This window comes from Electrophorus electricus, chromosome 9, assembly GCF_013358815.1.
Source record: "Electrophorus electricus isolate fEleEle1 chromosome 9, fEleEle1.pri, whole genome shotgun sequence".
Taxonomy (NCBI): domain Eukaryota; kingdom Metazoa; phylum Chordata; class Actinopteri; order Gymnotiformes; family Gymnotidae; genus Electrophorus; species Electrophorus electricus.
The window spans coordinates 12,721,717-12,730,376 of record NC_049543.1 but is presented as its reverse complement, the minus strand read 5'-3'; the positions used below and the strand labels follow the sequence as shown (position 1 = coordinate 12,730,376).

At 39.5% G+C, this 8,660-nt stretch overlaps 2 long non-coding RNA genes across 2 annotated transcripts; one reads left to right on the top strand and one right to left on the bottom strand.

The window, feature by feature from the left end:
- Nucleotides 1-6,562: 6,562 nt before the first annotated feature.
- On the bottom strand, nucleotides 6,563-7,096 carry LOC118242022. The gene is made up of 3 exons (XR_004776506.1): nucleotides 7,056-7,096; nucleotides 6,845-6,924; nucleotides 6,563-6,619 (listed from the first exon to the last, which is right to left on the bottom strand). It is a non-coding gene; the product is annotated as an uncharacterized LOC118242022 (long non-coding RNA).
- LOC113569036 lies at nucleotides 6,584-8,311 on the top strand. The gene is made up of 3 exons (XR_004776505.1): nucleotides 6,584-6,639; nucleotides 7,537-7,601; nucleotides 7,730-8,311. It is a non-coding gene; the product is annotated as an uncharacterized LOC113569036 (long non-coding RNA).
- Nucleotides 8,312-8,660: the final 349 nt, after the last annotated feature.

Genomic DNA, 8,660 nt, shown 5'->3' with positions numbered 1-8,660 from the left:
CCAGCATCACTGGTCTAATTTCTCAATGATTCTCTGTCTGATGTGGGAATAGATTTGAGTGCTGTAACCCGCTAACCAAGCATGTTACTATATAATTTTGTATTATGGTTTTTAAATGCTGGATATGCTGTCTGCTCTAGACATGCATTACTTTTTTTGTGGAATAACGAAGGAGTTCTTTCATTTTGATGCGACTGCACTTTCTCTTTGATTTCAGACCCTGGTGCTGAGTTCCTCTACCCCACCGCTTGCAGTATCTGCTGGAAGCTGCTGTTCACTGTGTGTCCTGTGTGTGTTCTCCTCTCCTCTCTCCTCTCCTCCACCTGTGTGTACTGTCTCTGCCTAAAGAGAACGACAGGTACTAAGTCAAACACACTCTATCTACAGGTACTCTGTCACACACTAACTCACACACGCTCCATCTACAGATATGCTTTAGCTCTGCCTCTCTCAGTCACACCTCTACTAATTCTGCATCCTCATGAATACAATTGATGTCTTTGGCTTCTCTGATAAAAAATCGATTGTCAACAGATATTTGATAATTATTTTCAAGTTTTTCAGTGATCTTTAATATTTTTCAGTAATTCATACTGAAGGATATAACATTGGACGTTGTGGCATTATGTTCTGAATTTTTTAATTCACACACAGCCCAAACTGAAGTTGATCAAGGACAGTGTGAGAAAAGACAGTATAGGAAAAGTGAAAGGTACTGGCACACACACGCAGACACAAAGTTACCAAGGTCGTGTCAGGCTGTTCTGGACTCCTGAGTCTGGTTAAGGTTTCTTTTTCCACAAGTGTCATTCTGGAGATCAGGGCTGAGAAGGATATGTGGCGGGGTTGTGAAAATGTTTGGGCTAGTTTTGTATCATTTTTATGTGTGCAAAATATCACAACATATTCAAATGGCAAATGTTAATGAAGAAAGAGAGAGAAACATGATGAGTCTTACCTCTGTGCAGAGCCAGTCGGCAAACACTTACATAATTAACACATCTCAGCTGAAGGATTCTGCAGCTCAGAGCACAGTTATATAACCATGCCCAGGAAACTGTGCTGAGTACAGTTAGATAACCATACCATACCCAGGAAACTGTGCTGAGCACAGTTAGATAACCATGCCCAGGAAACTGTGCTGAGCGCAGTTAGGTAACCATGCCCAGGAAACTGTGCTGAGCACAGTTAGATAACCATGCCCAGGAAACTGTGCTGAGCGCAGTTAGATAACCATGCCCAGGAAACTGTGCTGAGCGCAGTTAGATAACCATGCCCAGGAAATTGTGCTGAGCGCAGTTAGATAACCATGCCCAGGAAACTGTGCTGAGCGCAGTTAGATAACCATGCCCAGGAAACTGTGCTGAGCACGGTTTGTAAGCGTTCCATTCTGAACGTGTTCATGTGTAAATGCGACTGGAACAGTTACTGTCCTTATTCAGAACCGTTCAGACCTGCAGTGCTAAAGAGGTTGGAGCTGACTTGGACCTTTTTATTGTAAAATCCATTTTTTTGTACATTTTTGTAGCTGTAATTTCATCCCTGGACTTTGTGCTGTGTGGTTATCCCAGTGCTTCAGGCTGGATCTGTAATGTTATTGTGTGATTATTATTATTGTGCTGATTACAGAAGCAGAAATTGAACAGAGGTGTAAAAACAAATCACAGATCCAGAAACACTCCAACACTGATGAGGTACTGTGAAACATACTTGTACACACACACACACACACAGTATTGTTTTTTAACCATTTGACTGTAACAGTGAAATGTTAAATGTAAAAATGTAAAATTGTCAAATCCAGATGCTTTTAAACTCACAGCAGGCTGGAGGAGGTGACGTTTGTTACGCCTCCCTGGACAACCTCAGTGTTGGAAAGAAACGCCCCAAGAAGACGAGACTTCAGAACTCTGATTTCAGTACTTATTCTGAGGTCAGAACTGGTTGAGTGTAAAACTACTGAGGAAGATCTTTCCAGGAAGCAGAGTAAGATGACAAATCAGGTTTATGGTCACATCACCCTTACACATGAGGAAGATGAGTGAAAAGTTGAAGAGCTGTCTAGTGATAGCTTATGTTATCGACTTCTGTGTCTCAATGTCTGAACTGTTTTTTTCTTGTTGAATATCAATAAGGTGACGTGCAGCTGGGCTTCACTGTGATACATATGATTGTATTTTGATTAAAAAAAAAAAAAAAAAAAAAAGAACCTTGTACTACTTTAACAATGTAGATTAATATATGATCTAAAATCTAAATTTAAACTTTGTTTACGTGTCTTTCTCTAATATAAGTTTACCAACCAGACCTGATATATGTAAAATGTTGATATGCTGTATGTTCTAAATAGCATATTTCATATGTAAAATGAGGTTAATTTTACCTCTATATAATATTTGCGATGAATGGAAAATGAATAATAAACTGGACTTACTGCATTTAGAATGACTTTAATACTGGTAAGCGTAACGATGAGCGGTAAGGAGGCGGACGCAAGTGCGGAGAAGAGCGAGATTTATTAGGGGCAAATCCAGAGTCATAGTCATTATAGCAGTCCAGGGTCATAGAGCCAACACGGAGATTACGGGGATACATTACAAACAAACAAAAACACACAAAGGTAAACAGGGGAAGCAGGATATAACAGAGGCTAGAAAACACGAAGGCTAGGATAACAAAACAGACTAACAAATAAAGGCTCTGAAAAAGATGAGCTTTCAAAGGTCCAAACATTAAACCAAACACAATGAACCTAACACAAATGCAACCATCAAATAAACATAATGAACATAACACATAAACGCACAGATTCAAATGAACATGCAATGAACAGCAAACACACAGGGCTCAAGAAAGGGTTTAAATAAATTAACTTAACAAAACTAGAAATGAGGGACAGGTGTAAGCAATCAAACGAAAAATGAAACTATGGCATGGAACTAAAATATACAAGACAGGGAAAACATGGAAACTGGGCCCTCCCAGTTTCCATGTTTTCCCTGTCTTATATATTTTAGTTCCATGCCATAGTTTCATTTTTCGGTGACATTTTTCGTTTGTCACCAATCGTGACAGTAAGATTTTACAAACATAGCCTGAGAATCACAACAGTGATGTGGCTAGTGCCCTGCATTACTGGGTGAGCTATTACAGGACCTGTTTAACTGACTATATGATTTCATCTAGAAGGAAATAGCTATAGATTTACAAAGCTTTTAAAATGTAATCAAATATACGCAAAAATAGGCCAATGTAAATACAATGACCTGATGAATATTAAATTAACATGATGATTTTGATGTCTGTGGAATTAGTAGAAAAATCTATTATTATCCACTCCTTCCAAAAGTCTGGATCTGATTCCCAACAGCCAGGAACAGCAGAAAGGTTACTTCCTTTCTTCACATGACCTCTTCTCTATAAACTATTACAGGCTGTCTGCAGTAACAACCCTCCTTATCGCCCCCTGTGGGTGGCCGTGTGTAAACGTGGTTATGTCTGTGATGTCACAGATTTCAAAACATCTGTTTGCAGTTCAGTTTCAATATATGATCTGTGTGGACTGTGAATTGAAAGGTTAAGTGTTTACAGAATTCATCCAACTCGCTTATTTCAGTATGTAAAGAATTACATTTTCTTAAAGTTGCACACTATGTTTTTAAAGACTTGTCCCAGAATGGTTACATCCTCAGTGATTTGACAGAAAAGCGTTCCCTAGGAGATCATGAGTTTTATCCCTGATGATGCCACAGTCATCTGTGGATGGGAGCCTAAGAGAGCAAATTGACTCTCAGTGAGGGAAGGCTGGCATTTGTCCTCTCCCCTGTCAATCACAGTGACACTGGCCAATTAGAGCTACCCCCTCATGTTAAGAACACGCTTCCACTGTTTCAGAGTTCAGTGGCTGCCTGTGTTACACCACTCCCTGTTCATGCCAGGCCTGGCTTTGGCCATAGTGATCTTAGGCTTAATAATTCAATAATACTAATCAGTTAAAGTCCTGTCTGCTTCTACTAGTTACTTCACCTGGGGGTAGTCTGTTTGAGCAGCAGTCATCTGGATCAGAGCATCTCCAGAACAGCAGATCTCATGAGGTTCCCAGTATGCAGTGATTAGTACCTACTAAAACGGGTCTAAAGAGGAACTACCAGTGAACTGGTGACAGGGTCCTTGGTGCCCAAGGCTCACTGGTGTGGAGTGAAGGCCCATCTGGTCTGAACCCACAGAAGAGCTACTGTAGCACACATTGATGAAAACATTCATATTCACTGTGATAGAAAAGTGTCAGAACACACAGTGCATCACAGATTACTTTAATCAGTGTTAGCTGTCAGTCATTGTTAGTCTTAGTGTGCATTGTTCATTGGTTATGCCTGTTGTTCAAGTTTCTGTGTTTATCATTTACATCATGCTGCACTGGACTGTTATATCTGAGCACCGTTAACGTTTATTGGTTCAGAGGATGATCTCTATGTGAATGAACTCTGTGTATAGTGGGTGGAGATATTAGTGCTTGACAGGCCTGATTTGGTGGTGGTGGTTGGGGGGGGGGTTCTTAGGGCTTTTCTCATAAGTACTCAGATTTCAGATCTTAAATGTAAAATAGTTCACAACAATTGAGACTCATTTCATGCAACCTTGCAAACAGCAAACAAACAGGAAGCTCAGCAAGAAACCCTCAGCTCAGACCACTTCCACAGCACAGATCAGCTTATAACCTGCTTTTAAATCACATTTTGTACTGTTTGAAGTGGTGAAAGGTTCATATCCATCAGATCCACCCAGTCATCTCTCTGCCCTGTTCAGCTACACTACCACTCTGCTATGTGACTCTCATGGCTCAGTACAGTTGCGTTTGATTGGATAAAACAGGGAGCGTGGGCGTGGCCTCTTGCCACCCTGAGAATTTGGTTCCGTCTGTAAAACAGGCGTCCAAACTTGCATCTTCAGCTCCCTCACTACGAAACACCGATGAGTCAGTGAGATGGACTCCGTGTGTAAAGATTATGTTACAGACAAGTGACGTTGGCCTGATTGAACTGATCCTAATCAGGCATAAAAGAGTTTGTACTCTCTTTAATTTCCTGGTGTTGTGTTCAATTATTAATTTTAAGGCTATTTCATTAGCTACTATAAATGATTCTTTAACAAAGTTCAAAGCAATATAAAAGGTGCGTAGTGATGTGAGTGACAAAAGGCTCCATGAAACCTGTTTTATGAAGAGAGAATAAAATTCACACTTCTTTTGACAGGTATTCATAGACAGTGTAACAGTAACCAATAGATTATATGCAGTTTGTTTGTGTAAATCTTGCTTGAAGCCCCTTTAATTAAGACTACCCTTTCTCAGTGCCTGGATAACCTTAAACTTGTCGGCCAGTCTTCTGCATACAGAGCCATCATGACAGTTCCTGTCCAGCAGTGAAATTTTCCACTGATGAAGTCCCCTAAACCACAGAGTTCAACGAGACCCACTACAGAGAAAAACGTTCCACTGACGTTGACCAATCAGATCTCAGAACAGACATCCGCGTCAAAGACCCTCATCACCATCAGCCACCCAGCGCCAGTCTGAGATGGAGACGTCACGATTTGTTCTCATCACTCTCATGTGTAAGTGAATTCATTTTATAAACTATTGTATCTTATGTATCTTACTTTATTACTCTAAACACAGTTATGCCTGTTTCTGTTGAAGTTCACCTTCCTTATTTTAAACTATATATTCTCCATTGTAGGTGTGGCATTCTCCATACAGAAGAGGATTTCTGGGGCAGACGTGGAGATGAGAGTCAGACTAGGAGACAATGCCACTCTCTATGGTGACTGCATCTGGGAGGTAGGATTTAATCCAGTGTGGTTCAGAAACTGCTTCCATGAGAATCAGCCTCCTTGGATTATAACATGGAATGACTGGAGTGAAGAAGTTACTTCACGTTACTCTTTGGTGTGGAATCCCTCTAAACAAACTCATGACCTGCTGATAAAGAACATCACTGAATCAGTCCTGGGTCTGTACTACTGTGCTGTACAGAAGCGAAACATCACTAAAGATCAAACTGGAGTTATAAACTCTAAGGATGTTTACCTTTATGGAAAGAGAACTATCCTACTTTCCCTTCATGGTAAGATTACTCAGTCTGATCTGCTGAGTGACTTTCTCTAGTGAGTAAACAGACAATTTCTAATTAAAGAAAAAAAATTATTTAAAACAATCTAAAATTTTCCTGACTGTTTTTTAGTAGTATTTACAACATAAATGGTCAAATGTGATTGAGATTCTTTATTGAGATAGTAGAATTTCGTCCACATTTCCAAGATTTAAACCATAAAAACATTTTACTTATATATTAATATTAACGTGAAATAGACATGCAAGATTAATGACATTGTGTTTACTTAATGAGTTCTGTCTCCAATAGTTTAATAAAATGTAAGTTCTCCAACTTTATTTGACAGTTTCACTTCCTCTGATCTCAGACCCTGGTGATGTGCTCCTGCACCCCACCCCCACCCCTCCTGTATCAGACTGTGGTGTCTACAGGAAGCTGCTGTTCACTGTGTGTCCTGTGTGTGTTCTCCTCTCCTCTCTCGTCTCCTCCACCTGTGTCTACTGCTTCTGTCGCAAGAGAAATTCAGGTACTCATTCAGTCTCCATTTTTGTGTTTTTGTGTTTTACTGACACCATTTTAGTTCACACTTTTTTTTTCAATTTTCAAAAACATTAATATTTTAGAAATTTAATATCTTTTCTTGTATTACTATATAGTTGTCATTTCTTCTGGTCAAGTGTAATGGCTATGCATTCAGTAATTATTAACATAAGCATTTTTTCCACAATTACCAAGGCCATGTCAGGCTGTTCTGGACTCCTGAGTCTGGTTAAGGTTTCTTTTTCCACAAGTGTCATTCTGGAGATCAGGGCTGAGAAGGATATGTGAAAATGGCAATGTGAAAATGTTTGGGCTAGTTTTATGTCAGTTTCATGTGTGCAAAATATCACAAAATATTCAAATGGCAAAAGTTAATGAAGAGAGAAACATGATGAGTCTTACCTCTGTGCAGAGCCAGTCGGCAAACACTTACATAATTAAGACTTCTCAGCTGAAGGATTCTGCAGCTCTGAGCACAGTTACATAACCATGCCCAGGAAACTGTGCTGAGTACAGTTAGGTAACCATGCCCAGGAAACTGTGCTGAGCGCAGTTAGATAACCATGCCCAGGAAACTGTGCTGAGCGCAGTTAGATAACCATGTCCAGGAAACTGTGCTGAGCACGGTTTGTAAGCGTTCCATTCTGAACGTGTTCGTGTGTAAATGCGACTGGAACAGTTACTGTCCTTATTCAGAACCGTTCAGACCTGCAGTGCTAAAGAGGTTGGAGCTGACTTGGACCTTTTTATTGTAAAATCCATTTTTTTGTACATTTTTGTAGCTGTAATTTCATCCCTGGACTTTGTGCTGTATGGTTATCCCAGTGCTTCAGGCTGGATCTGTAATGTTATTGTGTGATTATTATTATTGTGCTGATTACAGAAGCAGAAGTTGAACAGAGATGTAAAAACAAATCACAGATCCAGAAACACTCCAACACTGATGAGGTACTGTGAAACATACTTGTACACAAACACACACTCACAATATTGTTTTTTAACCATTTGACTGTAACAGTGAAATGTTAAATGTAAAAATGTAAAATTGTCAAATCCAGATGCTTTTAAACTCACAGCAGGCTGGAGGAGGTGACGTTTGTTACGCCTCCCTGGACAAGCTGAGTGTTGGAAAGAAACGCCCCAAGAAGACGAGACTTCAGAACTCTGATTTCAGTACTTATTCTGAGGTCAGAACTGGTTGAGTGTAAAACTACTGAGGAAGATCTTTCCAGGAAGCAGAGTAAGATGACAAATCAGGTTTATGGTCACATCACCCTTACACATGAGGAAGATGAGTGAAAAGTTGAAGTGCTTACTCCCGTGTCTAGTGATAGCTTATGTTATCGACTTCTGTGTCTCGACGTCTGAACTGTTTTTTTATTGTTGAATATCAATAAGGTGACGTGCAGCTGGGCTTCACTGTGATACATATGATTGTATTTTGATAAAAAAAAAAAAAAAAAGAACCTTCTACTACTTTAACAATGTAGATTAATATATGATCTAAAATCTAAATTTAAACTTTGTTTACGTGTCTTTCTCTAATATAAGTTTACCAACCAGACCTGATATATGTAAAATGTTGATATGCTGTATGTTCTAAATAGCATATTTCATATGTAAAATGAGGTTAATTTTACCTCTATATAATATTTGCGATGAATGGAAAATGAATAATAAACTGGACTTACTGCATTTAGAATGACTTTAATACTGGTAAGCGTAACGATGAGCGGTAAGGAGGCGGACGCAAGTGCGGAGAAGAGCGAGATTTATTAGGGGCAAATCCAGAGTCGTAGTCATTATAGCAGTCCAGGGTCATAGAGCCAACACGGAGATTACGGGGATACATTACAAACAAACAAAAACACACAAAGGTAAACAGGGGAAGCAGGATATAACAGAGGCTAGGAAACACGAAGGCTAGGATAACAAAACAGGCTAACAAATAAAGGCTCTGAAAAAGATGAGCTTTCAAAGGTCCAAACATTAAACCAAACACAATGA